At 40.9% G+C, this 19,290-nt stretch overlaps 1 long non-coding RNA gene across 1 annotated transcript; it reads left to right on the top strand.

Annotated features, from left to right (window-relative positions):
- The first annotated feature begins 1,400 nt into the window (after positions 1–1,400).
- Positions 1,401–3,946, top strand: LOC136296721 (uncharacterized). The gene is made up of 3 exons (XR_010722995.1): positions 1,401–1,474; positions 3,028–3,128; positions 3,859–3,946. It is a non-coding gene; the product is annotated as an uncharacterized lncRNA (long non-coding RNA).
- The last annotated feature ends 15,344 nt before the right edge of the window (positions 3,947–19,290 follow it).

Genomic DNA, 19,290 nt, shown 5'->3' with positions numbered 1-19,290 from the left:
GAAGTACTTGTACATATGTGCTCTTCCAGGAAGCACAAAAGCGCGAGTTAATTTGCTGTCATAGATGTCATAGATGAGAACTTCCTTCGGTGCTCTGTGTCCAGAATTAGATCCTGAGCAGAAAACATAACAAGCTGTGGGAAAATAAAGTAGCAGAAGTAGGGATTTTGGGATGTACTAGCAGTGTTGGAACACTTCCAGCAGGGTTTTATAAGAAAATGAGATTTATGCAATCGTGTTTTCTGTCATTGTACCAATAATAACACTTAAACTTGGACTATGTTAACCACCCTTGGCAGAAGGATGGGCAGCTCTGGATTAGACACAGGTCTGTGGGCAGAAGCACAAAGCCTGCAGTTTATCCAGTTCCCAAAATGCCTTCAGTGTTGGAGCTTTCATGGTACCCAGCTGCTCACAGTGGAGTGCTGGGGTAAAACAACACAGGCACAACCATGCTTTTAGCCACATAAGCACCTACCCTGCAGAAAGGTCAAATATCAGGTTTTAGAAATTCCACTTCCCAGGGAACCACTGGCATACTTGCTCCTGAGCGTAAGGGAATGAGTTTCTCAGCCCTTTGAAAAGTGAAGGGAATTTGGTGCTGCTTCCTATACAGAAAGGATCCTACCCTGTCACACAGCCTGTCGGGACAGAAAATATTTGTTTCCTTTGCTAATAGGAGAAAACAAAGCAAATTAGAAGTAAAAATCTTTGGGTCTGGCAGAGAATATGCCAGGTATTAGTTGGTTTTACATGTTTGTACATCAGAGACTTGCATTTTCCTGCTCCTGTGAGTGCCTGGGGTTTTGGTGCTTGTACATGCTTTGATTAAAAACCAATTCTGAACAATGATCTTTAATTTAATGATCTTAATAAGCACATGGGGGGATTGTCTTTACTGTATAGACACAAACAATGCTACATGCTTCAACATGAAACATAATTAGGGTGTGCAGTAAAATAACGGGGTGAGGGGGAAGGGGACATTTTTTAAAAAATGAGCACAGAGGTGACTTCCAACAAAACTTCAAAACCAGCTTGGCTAACAATGAACATAGCCCCATTCTTTTTAATCATCAACAAAATCTATCACACATGTTCTTTCAAGTAAAGTTTATTAGAAAGAAATTGCTACTAGAGAACCACATGTGAGCTCTGACTTGGCAAGGTCAGGCCAGGGCAATAAACCCTTGAACTTTACAAATATGCAAAGCTGACATAAATAACAAATTAAACCCAGCCAGGTGTAGAGCTGTAGTGAGCTGCTTGCCAGAAAGATTCAAACTCTGGCCAGCATGACCTCTGTTAGCTTGTGTGGAAAGCAGGGGCTTATCTCCTCGGCTTGTTGTCCATTAGGGTTCATACCTGTGGGCTCAGGTCACCTTCTTCTCATTAGCTTAGAAAAATTATATCACTTCATTAGAGGTGTTTGTTCTGCTTCTGAGTGTCCCCAGGCATTTGGATGTGTTGCTGGGTGAGTGCTGATTTTGTCAGAGCTGCAGAAAACTCTGGGTGTTTTGGGTCCTCTTTTAGGGATAAATCCGGGATCAACCAGCAAGAGGGAGTGTGGAGATTCCTCTGCTGTTGGATTTGGTGGAGTAGGATAGGGAGGAGAGGACCGAGGTCTTCTTTCTCTATATAGGGTGAAAAATGCCTGGTTAGAAGAAGTCTGGCCAATAATTAACATAAATGAGGCAGAAGCTGGCTGGCTGGCCCTGTGGGCCCTCGGAGAGAGGCTGCTCGTGTCCATCACAGAATCACACATCACCCGAGAGCTATTTTGGATCCAGCTCTAAGTGGTGCTTTAGAAAAAGGAGCCGATCCTTGCACCAATTTTAGACATATCTGTTGTAAATTCTCTGTGTAATCAGGACTTCATTAGAGGTGTAATTGTCACTGCAATCAATCACTGCATCATTCTGAACACCACTGACAGATTTCCAGAGGCATTCAGCTGCAGATACACCATCTCAGTGGGATTTTCAAATGTCTCTTAAGCGCATTAAGCACCTAACTCCCACTGAATGCTCAAGGGGTTTTTAAAATCCCACTATGTGTCTCTCTATATCTTGCCCTTAAACAAGTGCTTAATTTTAAGTGCAGGTAGTTCCATTGATGTGTGTAGCACTACTCGTGTGGTTAAACATGTGCTAAATGTGCAGTTAAACCATGGCCATAATGGGTGGGGGAGGAATTCGGTGAAAACATACAGTGCTTTAAATATAAATGCTTCACTATCACACCTTAATTTTTGGGTACTGGTTTGAGGCACAAGCAGTGAAAAAAAGTCTCTTTAGACTTGAAAATTGAGGAAATTTGTTCTGAGAATCACAAAAAGGGAATAATATGGCACACTTGGGCATGATGTTCTACAGAATCCCGCTACATGTGTAACCAGACTTTACAATCTTTGCCGTGAGAATTGCTTTTTTTTTTTTTTTTTTTTTTTTTTTTTTTACTGCAAAGCCAGACCTCTTACAAAAACACTCACCCAGAGTGGCAATACTGTGTAATACCGTGTAGTGACTACTGAGCTGTCGTGTCCTCTTGAGCAACACATTTCACCTCTCTGTGCTTCTCTTTTCCCTCCCACTGTCTTTACTATTTATATTATAAGATCTCTGGGGCAGGGACAGTCTCTGTGTTTGGATAGCTCTCTCCATAATGGTGTTGTCTCTCTGCTGGGATCGCCCAGTGCTGTCGTTAGTAAAATCTAGTGACTGTCTTGCATTAAAAACAAAACAAAACAAAACAAAACAAAAAAACACCAAAAAAAACCCCAAAAAAAACCATCCCAAAAAACACAAAAAAACCAAACAAACCCCCTCCCCCCAAAGAAAACCGTCAACAAAAAAAAACCCCAACCTGTAGGAATAGGAAATTGGAAAAAAGCCCCGAGCCTTGCTCTTAGTTATTCAGGTTTTAGTTTTGTCTCTGAGTCACAGGTTATGACTCTTCAACACTTGAGGTTTATATAGACTTGCTAAAGAGATCTGTCCTGATAAATGGGTTGGATGCGTTTTATAGAGTTCTCCACTGGGTCCACTCCATCATAATGAAGCTTCAACACAGGCCTCCACAGAGCTCCAGGAGAGAAATCTGGGAAGGAGAAAGTGAAGGGAGATTGGGTGAGTTTACACTATGTGTTAAGTGGAAGAGCTGCAAAGAGGTTGGGAGACTTGTCATGACATGCAATTAAAGGCTCCTCTGGGAGTGTCTGTATAAACTCTACATGTAGCAGAAAGAAAACAGACAGCTGACAGTTGTACAGTGAAATCTTAGAAGAATATACAGTGTTCACTGCTGACACTCAAAGGCAATTTTCCTGAGTTCTGTGAAGTCTAAACACTTTTACTTAGAGTTAGGGACAATTCCTGTCAAAGAGCTGGAATTTCTGCCCTAGCTGTTATGAGTTAGCTTCCAGGAACGTCTGTTGAACTGAACCTGACACACACACTTTGTTTCAGTTATGCTTCCATTTGATGAAGGCTCTTGCTGGTGCTCTTTTGCCTTGGCTATTGATGGTGGCTGGAGCCTGTGACAGCTCTCCCACTTGCCTGGACTACTCTTTGGGGCACATCCTGGGATCCTTGGGCCAGGATTTTTGTTGTGTCTCCTGGATTTTCCAGCAGAGGTGTGTGTGCATGTGTGACACATCCAGAAGTGCAAGTGGGGAGATACAGGGAAAGGATAAATTCTGCAGGGCTTTGAGCACTGAGGAGCAAATAAATCTGGGAAGGACCCTGTCATTAAGGACCTTGAGAAATGTGTTGATGGTTGAGGCTTCTGGTTGGGAGGGGAAGGATAAAAGAAAACTTCTGATCTATCACATCCTTTAACCCCCCCTTTTCTTCACAGTTCTGAAAAGTCTGGATGAGGATCTGCATTTGTTTGAGGCTGTGACTACTTGATATATTTAATTTGAAGGAAATCTCTCCAGGTCTGCAGTGGAAGTTGCAGTGGTCAAAATGGGAACCAGCTTGGCATGACCATGGAGGCAGAGGCCCAAACCTCCATCAGGCTCACTCAAAACACGAGCTTTATTCTTCTTTTAGTGACCTGGGTGAGGTCCCCAAGTAGCAGGTTGTTGGCTGATTTGACATTTCCCATAACATTTCATTGGATCAGTGCTATGAAGTGATTTCTATTTGCTCCATAAAAGTCTCCATTCTGTTTTGGGGAGCCTTTTTGGCTCCTTGGGGAGTAGTTTTTCTTATTCCTTACCACAGCAAAAGGGAGGAAGTCACTGGGTCAAGAAGTAGAGGGAGGCATCACCCCTTCTTTATTTTCTTTTAGCATTCCATGTGCAGGTCCCTAATAAAAAAAGAGGGAAAATGTAGAGAACCTGAGCATCATTCAAATCATCAGAGACATTATCACCAACTATTATGGCTATTTATTTTTGGGATGGGATGTCTTTACAAAGAACTTAGAAGTCCTATAGGAGAAACTAAAGTAGATTTTTATTTCTTTCTAGATGTAAGGGAATGTCAAATGAGAGGCAAACAACTAGAAATTCAACAGAGAATTTGGAGTGCAAATTTAATTTATATGAGAAGACTGTGGTGATGGGAAATATGGAAAACTCTAAGTTTTGATGGTGGGACCAGGCTCAGAGCCTAAAGGCATGTATCACTGAAGGGTATTAAATATTTAAAAGAAGGTTTATTTAGAGTCCTCAAAACTGACAGGATCTTAAATACAAGATCATATGGCAAGAAAGCTCAACATCATTCTTGTCAGGGTGAATTAACTGGTGTATAGTCCTGTATAAATAAGCAGCCATGGAAACTCCCAGCTTCATTTAAAGTCCTGGAAAACCAAATTATCTCCATTCAGAAGAAAAAAAGAATAAGACCAAGATAGGAAGAAAGAGGATGAACCCAAGCTTTCTGAGGAATTTTATCAGCACATATTTCTCAGGTAACTCCTCAATTATTTTAAAAGAACACAGATAATAAATTGTATTTCCAGGATCCATTGTTTATTGCCCAGTACACCTGGCATTGCTTGGAATGAATTACACTTGTAGTGCATTTCATGATACAAGTTTTTCAGTTAAATCTTTCCCTTCTAGGTGTTTCTTCAAGCTTCTGGGGAAGTGCTCCACCTCAGGGGAGGAAGTTGCTGTTATTATTGCAAGGAGATTCAGCCAGGCTGTAGCTGAGAGACTCATTGAGATTATTCATCTGTGTCTCTCTTTATTTAATCCTTTTCACTACTGCAACCCCTCCTGCCTCAAAAAATAGCTCTCCTTGCTTAGACTGCTGAAATTTGTGGCCTAACAAAAAAATATTTTGGCCCAGTAAATGATAATGAATTCCAGTGTGTTGGTCATGCTGATGGAAAGGACTCCCCCAGAGGATTGGGAAGGAGCCTTGGCCAAGAGCTGGGGTGGTGCACACACTGTGTTACACCAATGCACACTTCCTTCTCCTTTATGCCTTGGGAGCATTTTCAGGATCTCTACCATGCCAGAATTTCTCAGTTCTAGGCTGTAGCAGCACTGCCAACGTGGTATTTGTGCTGCTGTGGGAGCCTTTCTGCAGAAGGTCAGTGGGGGAGTGTAATCAGTTTAGAACTGGATGTTGTAACTTACTTGAATGAAGGATTTTTTTCTAAAGGTGACATTAAGATGAAATATTTAAGATAAACCAGAAGATTTGAGTGGAAATTCACAATGTCCCTCTGAAACAGTCCATGCTGATTTACTGATCTTCCACTTTCAATTTATGAGCTGAGACCAGAGTATACCACTGGAGGATGAGAATAGAGTAGTCATATTAGAGCCAGCTCATATATCCTACGGACAGACTTTGGAAGAATTAGAAAGTATAATAAAGTGCTTGTCCCTTTAAGACACTGCTTGGATCGTTGCCAGTTTAGATCCCAGAGCATTAGATATTTTAAAAGCCCTTAAAACTATCTCTTCTTTTCACTTTTTTTTTTTTTTTTTCCTTGTTGTCAGAGGTTTTCACCTTTTAACAATGCAGACACAATGCTTGGAGCATCCTTTGCTTTACATCTTTCTCCCCCTACAGCTTATTGAGAGTGGAATTCTGTTCCCCATCACATTATTTTAAACACAAAATAACTCTTTAGAAGGCAGAGCATGTATGTGACATGTACAAGAAAGAGAAAACATACCTTGTTTTAGAAAGGCAAGTCCTTGGTTTTACGTAAGAGCAGTAACACTGGGATACACAAGGGCATCCAGGTACTTTTCAAGCATATAAATACTGCCGGAGCACTGCAGTGGCCTTTGGTCTCTGACATTTTCAGCTAATGGTCACCGTATGTGCCAAAAAAAGCTGACCCTGCTATTGCTGGGGGACCTGCCTGGAGGTTTGGATATCTCCTTGGAGAGCAGCCGCCTTATCAGTGAGCTCAGCGGCCCGTGGGTCAAACAAAAGTCCCAGTTTGAGCTCTGCTGAGACACCCAGGGTCACACACCCGATGCAGCCACTCCTCCCAGGGAGAGCAAGGGGGCTTCAAAGGGGTCACAATCATTCTGCAAGTATTTCTGAAGTGAATTTTGTTCAAAAATTGCCACTCTGTTAGAGTGCCTAAATAAGGATTTTGTTTGAAGATACTGTCCCAAGAAGGTTTTTGGAGAGTTCTCTTTGGGCTGGGCTCTGACATATAGTTTGATGCAAGACAGAAGGAATTTGAGTAAAGAGGAAAGGTGGTCTAGGACTAGAATAAGCAAAAAGTGAAATAATAGGCCATCAGTCTGGGTTCATTTTCTGAACAATACAGGATAGAGGAAAGACCCAGGGATCTTTGTGCCATAGTACATATTTTGTACAATGAATGGAAAATTGTGATTCATTCCCCTGTTTGCTCTTCCTTCAGATCTGATTTTTCTTCTGGTAGGGAACCAGGCAAAGATCCCCTCCAGTTTTAGGCAGCAATTTCATCTCATGCAATGGGGAGATTAAGCATGCTGTAAGACCTCTTTAAAGGAGGATTCAATATTCCCTTCCCTCTTCATGGAGATTATAAGATAATGCATCTGGAACAACATTAGCTCATCCAGGTCTGTGCTTTTATTCTTGATAATCAAATACCAGAAATCTCATTCTCTCATCTGCCTGAGCATATTTTTGGGTAAGGGGCAGGCTTCAGCTACCACACATGGCTGTGGTCAGATATTGTGAGATCTCCTAAACATGAACAGAAAATTTCCGTCTTCTAAGTCATATCTAAACATTCTTCTTTCTCTTGTGCTGTATTTTCTTTCTGCAGCTGAGAGAGTTATGGTAGTTCAAGCCAAGAGAACATGTTTATTTCTCCTTTGGTAGTGTTTACTCGGCAGACTCCCAAACTTGGGTTCAGGCTGCATTTGCCTTCAGATGAGAATTATTTTGGTGGCCTCAGCCTTATTCTGTACAGTGCAGTTGTGTCAAGACCTAGCATTAAGTCACTGTCTGTCTGGATTAAGTTTTAAGGGTACATTGAAGAGTCTGTGGACGTCTTGTTAGGAGACAGCTGGCCAAATGGACATCGACTTCCTTCTGAGTCTCAGCAACCTCTACATTCTTAAACAACAAGAGTATTTCTTACAAAACCAAGTGGATTTCCTGTTAAGTTTAGCCTAGAAGTGAGACAACTATAGGAAAAATAAAAAAAGCTGAAACACATCTTAGGAGCTTTTAGGAGCTTATGACACTTTGTTTGGCCTTTTGAGACAGCTATTAGTCATTGATACCCTTTCAACTCCAGAGCACTGGAGTGCAACACCTGTGCTCTGCTTCACCTTCCTCAGGACCATTCAGCAGAGATGGAGCAGATCTTCCCACCAGCATCAGTCTCCTGTCTCAGGCATCTGACTCTCCCTGCCTCACAAAGTTTTGAATTTTATCAGTGAGGACATTGCTTTTCTAGTGACTTATGCAGAAGCAATTTTCTTATAATGTTAATTGTAACATTATAAAAACATACATTATACACTTATTCTAGTCTTACAAATTCTCTAATTATTAATCATACATCTAGTAAACAAATCCATAAAGGGCACTAGTTTCAATTACACTGACATAAATTATGAAGCAACATAAGACTTGTTCTGTACTGTGGATCTGTGATGATGCTTTGATTTTTAACCTTATCAGAAACTTCGTCAATTGCATTTTTATAAAGTAGGTGATATTAACCTAAGAACCCTTCAAGATCAGTCAGTCCTGTAGAAGACATTCTCAATGCAGCTTTCTTGTTGTCCAAACAGCCACAAAACATATTTATTCTTGAAAAAAATCTAAGGGAGAAAAATAAGGGTTTGTTTGTTTGTTTGTTTGTTTGTTTGTTTTTGTTTGTTTTTTTTTTAAGATTGAATTTTATTCATATTTGAGAATTATGATGTAAAAGAATAGTGTTTTCCTCAGTTAATCAGCAAAATTTCAACATTTTTTTTAGCTTTATGAAGTTTTTGTTTTCTCATTTCATATTTTGTTCAGAATTGTTATTTAACAAATTGATCTCCAGAAGTTGCCTGGATTTACTCTGGTGTTAGAAAAAATTCAGCTTCTTCTTCTGTCCAACATTTTTTTCCACAAAGTCTGCACATATCCATGAGATGATGATAAGCAGACTGGGGAGGGATCTGAAGAAATTGCCCTGCATTTTAGCCTTCAATTATGCAAGGTGATCTTAAGAAAACAAGAAGTCAAGTCCTGAAAGGTCTCTGAATAGCAATGGAAAATAATTCATGCCAGATTGTTCCTTGTTAGTAGTAAAGAGAGACTGTTATAAATTGATTAACACAGAGAGCTGATGGATGTTCTTCACGCCTAAAGAGTAGTTTCTTTGGTTTTACAAACTGATAAAAACAGGTGAGTTAGAAGCCTAAATGACAGTGAAAGTCAGTGAAGAATAAAATATGAAGCATTTGAAAATGCTCTGGTGGGCCAGTGAATCCTGACTTTGTAGCATCAGCCAAGCAAATGAAAGGTCTTCAAAGTTATGAAGTCTGTTATCTTTCAAAGGGTGAAATGAGAGAAATCAAAATGGCTTCATGGCAATTCATCTGATAATCTGATGGTCTAAATAACTGCTTTATAAACTGCAGCAAGATGTGTGTCAGGACCTTTGTCACCTCAGAGCTATAGCGCATGGAAAGATACCATAGTAAGTCATCATAATAATATTTTTCATTCATAAGGATTTCCAGCAAGTCTACAGATGTAACAAAGTGAAAAATGGGAGGCGTCTGGTCAGACCTGTCTACCTTTGCATTAAAGCCTAGTGCTGAAATTACTTCATTTGAAAGCAACTACCAGTTTAGGTCAGATTTCTAACAGAAAGTGAAGAAGTCACTTCTGCCCTTGGCTGGTGTTTGGGAGGCTGTACCAGTTTAAGGCACCTGCAAAACTGAGTCATTTTGCAAATTGGTGCATATTCACAGTAGCACAAATAGTTTAAAATGGAATCTGGAAAGGAAATGCTTTTTTCTTCATCATTGACTTCTTGCCACAACATCATACAGTCTAAACATCTTCAGGCAGTTCTGGAGTAACATCATCACCCTGCAGCTCAGGTGACTCCCTCACAGTCAGGTAGTGACCAGAATAGTGATCTCCAACTACTCCTTGAGAGGAGCATTTGCAAACAGCTGTAGGCTGCCAGTTGATCATATAGGCTGTTGGCAAATATTTGTGGTTAATAAAGATATGGACAGGATGCTGGATTGATTCACAAATGCTTTTTGGCACAGAAAAAATTACCCAACTACTCAGTGAGTCATATTTGAAGGGACTAATTAGAGCAGCTCTTAGGCTGTCTGAAAACCTCATATTCTCAAAGTGTCTTTGAAAGGGAGCTAAGATGTTCAGTTTTACCTACGAAAACACAAGCCTTATGTAATTGAAGAAAACCCAAAAGGTGGAAAAACCCTGAAGAATAATTTCATAGAGTCATAAATGTTTTAGATTGGAAGGGACCTTAAAGCTCATCTAGTTACAGCTCCCCTGCCTTGGGCAGAAACGCCTTCCACTGGACCAGGGTATTCCAAGCCCCATCCAACCTGGCCTAGGACACTTCCAGGGATGGAATTTAGATGATTCAAGCAGGCCAGGTGAATTTAAATTTGGTCTAAACGAGGCCTGCACATTATTTCACTAGAGGTTCTCAAGTAGGACACAAGATCCTGAAGAATGAATTAATACAAGGGGATTCGCCCTTTTCTCCTCTGTGAGGTTACTCCTCATCACCACAGTTCCTGCTCCAGGGGAAGGGCATTATTTAATAAATCTGTTTCGTGCTTTAAATAGGAGGTTTTGCATTGAAATAGATATCTGAGCCAAGCCAGCAGAATCTGTGAGATGTGACAGGAGCAGAGTGGCAGTGGTAGACCAGAATGGCTGCCCCCAAAAAACAGGAGATAAATATTGCGACTGAGAGGAAACCTCATTCCCTGCATATGTGTGTTTTAATATGTAACATTCATGTATTATAACTACTTGGTGACAGGCTCTAAACCCCCGCCAATTTTGGGGTTCTGTTCACTATTTTAATCATAATTTAGGTGCGATTAACATAATTTAGGTTAGGATTAACAGCAGGCAAACATTAATCATGGGTGCTGGACCTTACTGAGCCTACCAAGTGGGTTAGCTGAGAGAGTAGTTATTGGGAAAAGATGAAACTCAGATGTATTGAAAATGTAAAAGAAAATTGCAAGCAGCACAGAGAAGGAAGTTGATTGGACAAAATAGGGAACCTTTGCAGCTTTTGATAGAAAAGGTAAAATTCAGTGAAAAAAAAGCAATAGCAAGAAGGAAAAGGAGACCACCAGAAAATAATATGTCAAAAGGATGCTTATGCTCTACACAGAGGGTTCTGAACCCATGAAACAGGAAATGAATTCATATCACCCTCTTTTGGCTTTGGTGGCTTGCACTGTGGCAGAGGAGTAAAACTCAGGGATACACAGGAAGGTTATAATGTTGTGTAGGTTTGTCCAGAAGATGGCTAAGCAGGGCAAACAGGAGGAATGTAGAGAGGGCTGTGTGTTATTTGTTAGAGAAAAGGAGTTATTACTGCTTTGCCAGGTGGGTTGAGGCAGAAATCTCATACCTCTGAAAGTAATACCAGATCCCAAGGGCTGGCTACATGGAAATCTCCTCTATCCACAGTGTTCATTAGGCCATTTGCCTCTATAAAGATCAGACAAATTTATGTTGAGCTAGGTCACATGAGGCCAAAACCTCACCTGCTTCAGGCTTTCAGGACTGTACTTTAATGACAATTTAGGATCTAATGGAAGGCCAGGAAAAGGGTCATTTTATATCTGGAATATACTAGCATCTAACGCCAAAGTGATGTAATATATCTGATTGCATATTATGTATAAATCAGGACAGCTCTTTAGTAGAAGGACCATATGTTTTCCATGCCAATGGAGATTTACACAGATTCCTGGGACTACCTGCCCGGGTAAAGGAACTGTGACTCTCTTCCTTCCCAAAAAGCTTGGTCAAAGCACTACAGCCAAGCTGGCCTTTAAAATCACAAGCCACAACAGCAAGAATGAAAAAAACCAAAAACAAACAAACAAACAAACAAACCAACCAAACAAAAAAACAAACCAAAAAACCCACCCCCCCCCCAAAAACCCCAATCAACCAACAAACAAACAAACAAAAAACCCCCAAAAAACCAAAACCAAGCCCCAAAGCCAGAAAGTGTGTAGTCAGCTTGGCTGCCATAAAGCTCAGCGCTGGCATTCTTTGAGAGAGTGGGGAGGGGGGAGTTGCTGCATTCCCCTGGAATGCAGCGGATGGCTTGTAAATTAGAGCCCCTAATGAAACCGCGCTGGTGTCCAACTGCAGCAATCATCTGGTTAAAATCAGGCAGTAATTCCACTAATTTTACTGCCCTTCTCCCAGCCCTCAACGCCTCATTTAGGAAAAAATGTTTATGTTCCCCTCAAAACACCTGCATTTTAACTTGGGTCCCCAAAGCAATTATTTTTATTTTATTTTATTTTTAAGGCTTTCTGTTGTGAAATGCAACATCCCTCCGTTTTCTGAGCTGAAGTACATGAATGCCCTGGGATTCCCAATCTTCAGGCATGTTTAACTAGCACTATTTTTCTTGCACACTTCACAACCTTTGCCATCCTATATATTTTCCACCCACAGCTGCTGTCCAGAAGTGTTTAGGATATATTTTTTTTCCCCCGTCTCAGTAAATGATGAAATAAAACTACGTGGAGCTGTTTGCATTGTGACTAAGGAAGTTAAGGTTGATGGAGGTGATAGTGACTGACACTTATCCAATTTCAGGCTTTCCAAAACGTCTGTGGTTCTTATCATGATTTAGTCTCTACTAGACCTTGTAGACATTAAACAACAAGAATGAGCACTATTCTCACTCAGGAAAAGAAACATTATATAGTGGATGCTGGAATACTACCACGATGTGCTGTGAGATCTTACCATCTGCTATTCCATTAGGGTGAGTTATTCATTTTGTCTCCTTGGTTTCATGTTCATTTAAAGCTTTGATAGATTATGACTAGAAATCTCCTTCAAAAGTTGTAAGCAGATATCCCCAACCAGTGATGATACCATTTCTTGAAGCACAGACATCCCAGACAAGGAAAATAGCCTTCCCATAAACAGTCAAATGTCTTCTTTTCTCTTCAGTCCACACAATCCTGAAATACTTAGCCTGTCAGCGAATTCTTTGAGGAAACAGATAAATTTCCCATTCCCCAATCATCTGCAAATATCTCCACCCAGTTTTCTGCATTCCTACAGTCCTTTCCATCAGGGCAAAACCTCAGCCAGGCCAAGGTGTGCCAGTGCTGGGGTACAGATCCTGGTAGATCAGGTTGGCAAAACTAGGTGCAGCATCAAACTCCCTCCCTATTTCACCTCAGAAAACAAAGCAACGGGGCTATGTGAAATATTGTAGCTATCCATATGACTGTTACTTCTGCAGTTATAATTGGGTGGAATGGGAATTTTCCATGCTGAGCCAATTCCATGGGGAACACTACTTTGTTGAAGCTGAAAATTAAGCTTTCTCTAGCTAGCAAGGAAAATGCTGGACATGATTTCTGACGAAGTAGGTCTGGGAAAGCTGTGGATTGAAGCATTCAACTCAAGAGTGAGGAAGCATCTCTGAATTCCTACTTTCTTTCCCTTACACCAGTGTAGCATACTCACTGTTAGTAAACGTGGAGTCAAGCATCCCTAAAGAAGGGAAAGAGTGGTTTGTTTAGGTTTCTGCATGACTTGGAAAATGGCAGAATCTTTGATAAGATTTGAGAGAAAACAGATGGAAATCTTTGCCCCTACAACACCAGACAGAAATTTTCTTCTGCTGTTGCTGGTTTGATAAACAAGAAATTCTGGACACATGGCAAAATATTTAACTGGGAAGACAGTGTGCTGATTGCAGTTAAGGGCTGATGGACTTCCAGCACCCTACAGGCAGAGAGGCTCTGCCACCCCTTGGGATTTCTCTCTGAGCTCAAGGGTAAGAACAGAGCCTGGTTACGTCCACCAAGAGCTCAAGCCCACAGTGAGACCAGGGAAAAGGAGCAAATTCAACTTCTGGACACATCTGGTCACAAGAGGAGATTAAGGAAAAAGAAAGACCTATTGACAGCACCCAGAAACACTGTGGGGGGAGGCAGTAGCTCAGGCAAAGCAGCAAAACCAGGCCTATGCTTAATCTCAAACTTCAAAGAAGAAAATTCCTCAGAGCTAATAGGTCCCAAACCAAAATATGGTCAGGTATGGAACATGTGGTCACCACAGCATCCTGGAGGCCGCAAGAGCTGAGGGCTTACAAAAGCAATTGGGAATCACCTTTTTTTTTTTTTTTTTTTTCTTCTTTTTTTTTTTTTTCTTTTTTTTTCCTTCCCACAATATTTTCTGCTTGCCCGCCTCCTTTATTTCGGGCTTTGGACTAACTCTGTCTGTTAGCAGTTTGTTTTGGGCTAACTGCATATGAACTCCCTTGGACTACAGTGGAGCAGAATACACAAATATGATCCCAATAATGAACAGGAGTGAAGGAAATATCATAATGAGCACTGTATCACATCCAGTTTTAATTAAAAGTACCACAAGCAGATTTATGTCCGGCATAACTTCTCCTGCTGTTTCCAGGTTGTATTTATCTTCTAATTTGTTTTTTGGTACCGTTTATGAAAGCTGCCTCCCAACTAGAGATAATGCTGCATTTTAACACTTTATCTGAGTTCACTTTCAAGGAGCTTTCTGAATTTTTACTCAATTTGACATCTTTCTGAGAGCTGGCAGAAGCAACGTGTAGCTTGATGCTTTAAAATGTGAAATTGTTGGAAGGTAGGGAAAGAGCCTTTCTTCAGCTGACTCTTATTATGAACTCACTGCTGGGACTGAGACTCCAAATCAGCAAGTATCATTCCATTAAGGTCAAAGAGCCTGTTGAAGAGTGTGAGGCTGTATGAGAAAAAGAGAAAGTAGGGGACCTTCCCCTCTAAGGTGTTGCAGAAAACCTGTTTGAAAGTCTAATATTTGAATTTGTTTGAGAACACAGTTACTTTTTTAATTTAGATGAACTTAAAGCTTCAAACTTCCAGCATTTCTTCCAACGTTCAGCCAAAATATACCAGAAGTGATAATGGTTCCCTTTTACCACTGAGAGATTAATAATCTCCTAATTTCTGTGTTTTCCTTTCTTTCTGTCTTCAGGGATCTCTAGAAGCTAAATAAGAAAAAAGGTATTTTACTGTGAGCTTTTTTGAAGTTTGACAGGTGGGAAGTAGGGAAAGAAACTGCTTTTCATAAGAAAACAGCAGAGCTAAAATTAAAAGTAGGACTTGCCTCTTAACAACTCTAAATTACTAGACAATTTGAAACCCACATTTCACTGCTTGACTTTTTGCTTGGAGAAGTCAAACCAGAACCCCAAACACATCCATTCTCAAACCTTGGGAGATTTCACATCCTGATCTGAGCTTTCCAACATGCTCCCATTTCTGATTAATGCATACCAAACCTACTCTGTTATAAAGTCAAATCAATGCCAAATGTGGTGGTGATTTTTTGATAGGGAATAGGCGACATCCACCAATATATTTAACACAGGTCAGTAGACAGCCTACAGTCATGACAGTCTTGAACTAGTGACCTAGAAATGAAAGACTCCTTAATCCCTTTACCAAATCCTAAACCACTCAATTCCTGCCCCACCTCAGCAGCCAAGGTCTTTTATAGATGTGCTGGAGGGTAATATGTAAGCCAGCAGAGTGTAAATTAAAGAGGAAAAAATGCTCTACTTGCAATAACATCGTAATTGTGGAATTTGAGAAAATAAGGGACTCAGGAGAGGTCTTCAGTCAGCTTGTCTCAAATTCAGTGCAAATTTATTCTGAGAATATTTTGGCACCTGCAAGCAGCCCAAAACTTTTATAAGCATCATAGCAAGGGAAAAGTGATGCAAGTGAAAGACTGCAGATAGACTCAGAAAAAGGTCTTGATTGTTCATCTGACCTGTTGGCTTCCTCTGTTGCTACATGAGCTTACTTTTATGACTGACTCCACTGATTCCCATGACGACAATAGGAAATCTCACTGGCATACAACTGGAGGGTTTAATCTACAGGGATGAGACTCAAGCCTTAGAAAAGGAGAACAGAAGCCACAGACATCCATCTTATAAATCCTGTGTTGTTTAATCTGGTTTCTTCATCTTTGTCTTGGGATTGTCATAGGAAGAGGTTCTCTTTTGTGTTTTCTTACTCCTTCTCACAGGTCCTGACAAGAGGAACCATGAGAAAAGTATTCATTTCAGAAGCTGTTTCCAGTAACATAACAGAAACTTAAAAAAGGAGTGGGTTTGAATTCTAATTGAATTCAAAGCTACGCAGCACAGACCAACAACAGCAAACTCTTTGCCTGTACAGTTGGAATTTTGCTGCCAAATGTGGTTAAACAGTTTTTCACTTTTCCCCAAAACATGAACATTGTCTAAGTAGAAAAGTATTTCCATTTGTAGAAGGGACTTTTTTTCATTTTGTACATCTGCAGGCATAAAAGGACCATAATAGACCACAAATTAGATCCGGGAACTGAAATAAGCTCAGCTTGTAACTGAGACCACAGGTCTGTAAAAAAAACCTATAGCATCATTTTTGGGTGAGCTCTTTTTTTTCTTGTTTGTTTGCGTTATTTTTTTTTTTTTTATGGCAAAGCAAATGAAAACTCATTTTATATTCAAATATGACACCATCTGTTCCCTGAGTTAGAAAAACTGGGTGAACTGATCCAATATACATTGTGCTAGAAGGAGGGGAACAAATGCAGAAATATCTCTTTCTCTCATCTCCTGTTTTGTGTCCCACTGTTCCATGACTTGACCACAAAGGACTTGCAGATGGCACATGGGGGGTTTTTTTCCTTCCTCTGTTTGATCTGGTCATCCCATTCTTTTGGGCTAGAATTTTCCCTTTCTCAGTGTGATCTGCAGTCTGTCTCCTCTTCCCCCCAAAACAGCCTCTGTTATTGCTCTTTCCCTGAGGTGGTAGAGAGCAGATCATGTAGGATCTATTGCCATAGTCCTGTGGCAGATTTAGTCTGAGAGAGGTGATGCTGTTGGCCTTGAAGGAGAGATGGTTTGTCATAGGAGACACATCTCACTGTTATTTGTGTTCACTTCCACCACTCCTCACATGATCCTGTGAAATGTAGGCACTACCTCCAGGAATGGCTTGGACCAGCACAGTGACCAGATGCTGAAAGTCCACCTCATGTCTTCTGCATCAGTACTAGGAAAACCCTTTTTATATTTAACTCTTTATTTTAAGCATGAAAAGAATAAAGCAGATCCCTTGCAATCACCTGAAGCACCGGACAACAGCGGGTGGTAACTAAATAAAAAGGAGAAAAGGACAAGTAAAAAGTGCCATGTGTGGAAATCCCTGGGAACGTGGAAAATACTCTGTGTAGCTTTAAAGTTCCTCAGCTGAAACAGCATGAAGAAAAGTTCCTGCAAAAAACCTCTACCCCCTACTCCCCTCTACAACAAACCAGAAAAAGCAGAGTCCCTAAGCTAACCCGAGCCTGACAATGGCTGGTTGTGAGGCATATGTTAAACAATTTTAGGTTAACATGGGCAAAGGAAATCAGCTGTGAAACTGTATTAAGGAAACATGAGACCACTGTAATCTGCATAAAAACAAATTTGCGTATATTCCCAACACACGATCGCACTGTGGAATTGCAGGAAGTGGGCTAATGGGAGGAAACTTTGCTTTCCCTAAAGAAAACCTGTTAGGGATTACTTTTTTTTTTTTTTTTTTTTTTTTTTTTTTTTTTTTTTTTTGTGGAAATAAAGCTACTTTCATATTCCTCTCCTATTGCTGTCCTGTGTTTGGAGTTGAGTGAATAGTTTGGATTAAATAATTTCCTCCATGAAATGAACCTTCTATTATTATTGCTCAAAGACTGTTGATAACATGCTGGAGTTTCCTGTGCTTACTCTTCATTTCTAATTGTTCAACAGCTTGAAATTATATATGTGTATTCCTTTAAGTTTTGATCAGGGTTTGAGTGTTTGATACCCTTATGGCATTGGAGCTCTATCAGTTACTGTGACAGGCTCCTTCACTTTTCACCTTTTCCATGGCCCCATCTGGAAGGGATGTGCCACTGGAGATCCCAGACACAGAGCAAATCCAATAATAATTCCTGTTGGGGTGGGCTCTGGAGAAGGTGAAGGAAGGAAGAAAAGGCTGTGTGAGCTTTCTCCTTTGCTCACTGGAGTGGGGAACACTCTGAGCAGGGACCATCACCCAAGGGGACCTTTTGTCCCTCTCCAGAGCTCTCCCCTGGAGCAGCAGGCTGCTACTACACAGGCTTCCCAGTTTGCAGGAAGCAGGTTTGGTTTTTGTTATCCTTTTGGCTTTACTCCCATTTGAACAGCAACCAACATTTTTTAAAACTTGGAGCAAGGCAAGGCCTCTTGTGTTCCTGCTCGGGAAATCCTTGGGGCTAATGGGGTGATCATGCTGGGTGCCACCACTGCTGGCCAGGCTCTGGCAGCATGGGACGCTGCCATGGGACACTGTGGGGACCACCTGGGCACTTGGGGGTCTTTGCCTGAGCCATGTAGTCAAGATATCCTGGCTGACTGGCTAATTCATCATTATTTTTACCCTGACAAAATTCCCACTAGGAAAAAAAGGAGGTCAATAGGTTCAGTAGCTTGGTGGCACATCAGGTGCTCAAGGAAATGGAGATTTTGCTAGTTTTGCTGCTAAAATCAAAGTTCTTTGAGCAGTTCCAGAGTACTCTTTTAGGTACACCTCTGGTCCCACCTACTATGGATTCAGGCAGGGCTCCTATGGTAACCCACTTTGAAGAAGAAGGGAACTCATCTCAAAAAATATATTCCCACTGCAGCTGTGCAAAAGCAGGCATGAGCCCAGGGTTGTCCCTGTCACCCTTCTGTGAGCAGTTATTTCACACAGGGAAAAAGAGGGAGCAGAGGCAAATTATCATTTCAGCAAGAAATTTGTCTAATACTTTTGGTCCTTCAGTCACTGAGGCTGCCAGCTGAGTGTTTGCTGAAGGAAGAGAAAAACAAAACACAGAGCAGGACAAGGAAGGACAAAACTTACTTGGCTAAAAGCAAATCCAAACTCTTCATGTAAATTTGGAGGAAGGCATGCAGTCCCCTCCTTCCTTCCCCACCACTCTCACACACAAAACAACCTGAAGCTTGTAGTTAAGAAAATAAACTGCAGAGAAAGCCCCTGAAGGGCCTTGGCAGCAAACTGTTCGCACTAAACTGGGAACCTGCACACTCATAGTCTGAAATAAATTAAGATGCTGGGGGGTGGAGGGGAGGAAGAAAGGAAGGGAGGGGGAGAAGACAGGGGAAAATCAACAGCTCTGGGGTGAAACACAGGTTGATGCTGCCTCATCATTTTTAAACCTAAAATAAAACAAGCAAATTTTCTTTAACTGCAGGTCAAAATAAAAGGAGAAAAAAAATTTCTTCCCTCATCTGTTCATGGTAATTACTAACAGAACTCAGACCCTGCCAGCTGCAGAGTTCATGGATAAATGGAGGGACACATTATTCTCTCTCTCTGGGATCAAAAACTCAAACTTCGTATCTCAATTTGCCAGTGGTATGTCTTTCATATACTCCTGCAAAGTCATTTAACTGGGCTGTTCAGTCAGGACTTTTTCATCAGACAAAAATTGTGATGTTTGCAGGCTTTCAAGTTTATTTTAAGTTTGCTTCTGAATGAGAAACATGACTCCTGCAATTTCCCAAACTTTT

This window comes from Chamaea fasciata, unplaced genomic scaffold (assembly GCF_029207755.1).
Source record: "Chamaea fasciata isolate MVZ Bird 193981 ecotype frontalis unplaced genomic scaffold, bChaFas1.0.hap1 SCAF_14, whole genome shotgun sequence".
NCBI classification, from domain to species: domain Eukaryota; kingdom Metazoa; phylum Chordata; class Aves; order Passeriformes; family Sylviidae; genus Chamaea; species Chamaea fasciata.
This window is presented reverse-complemented; position numbering and strand designations above follow the sequence as displayed.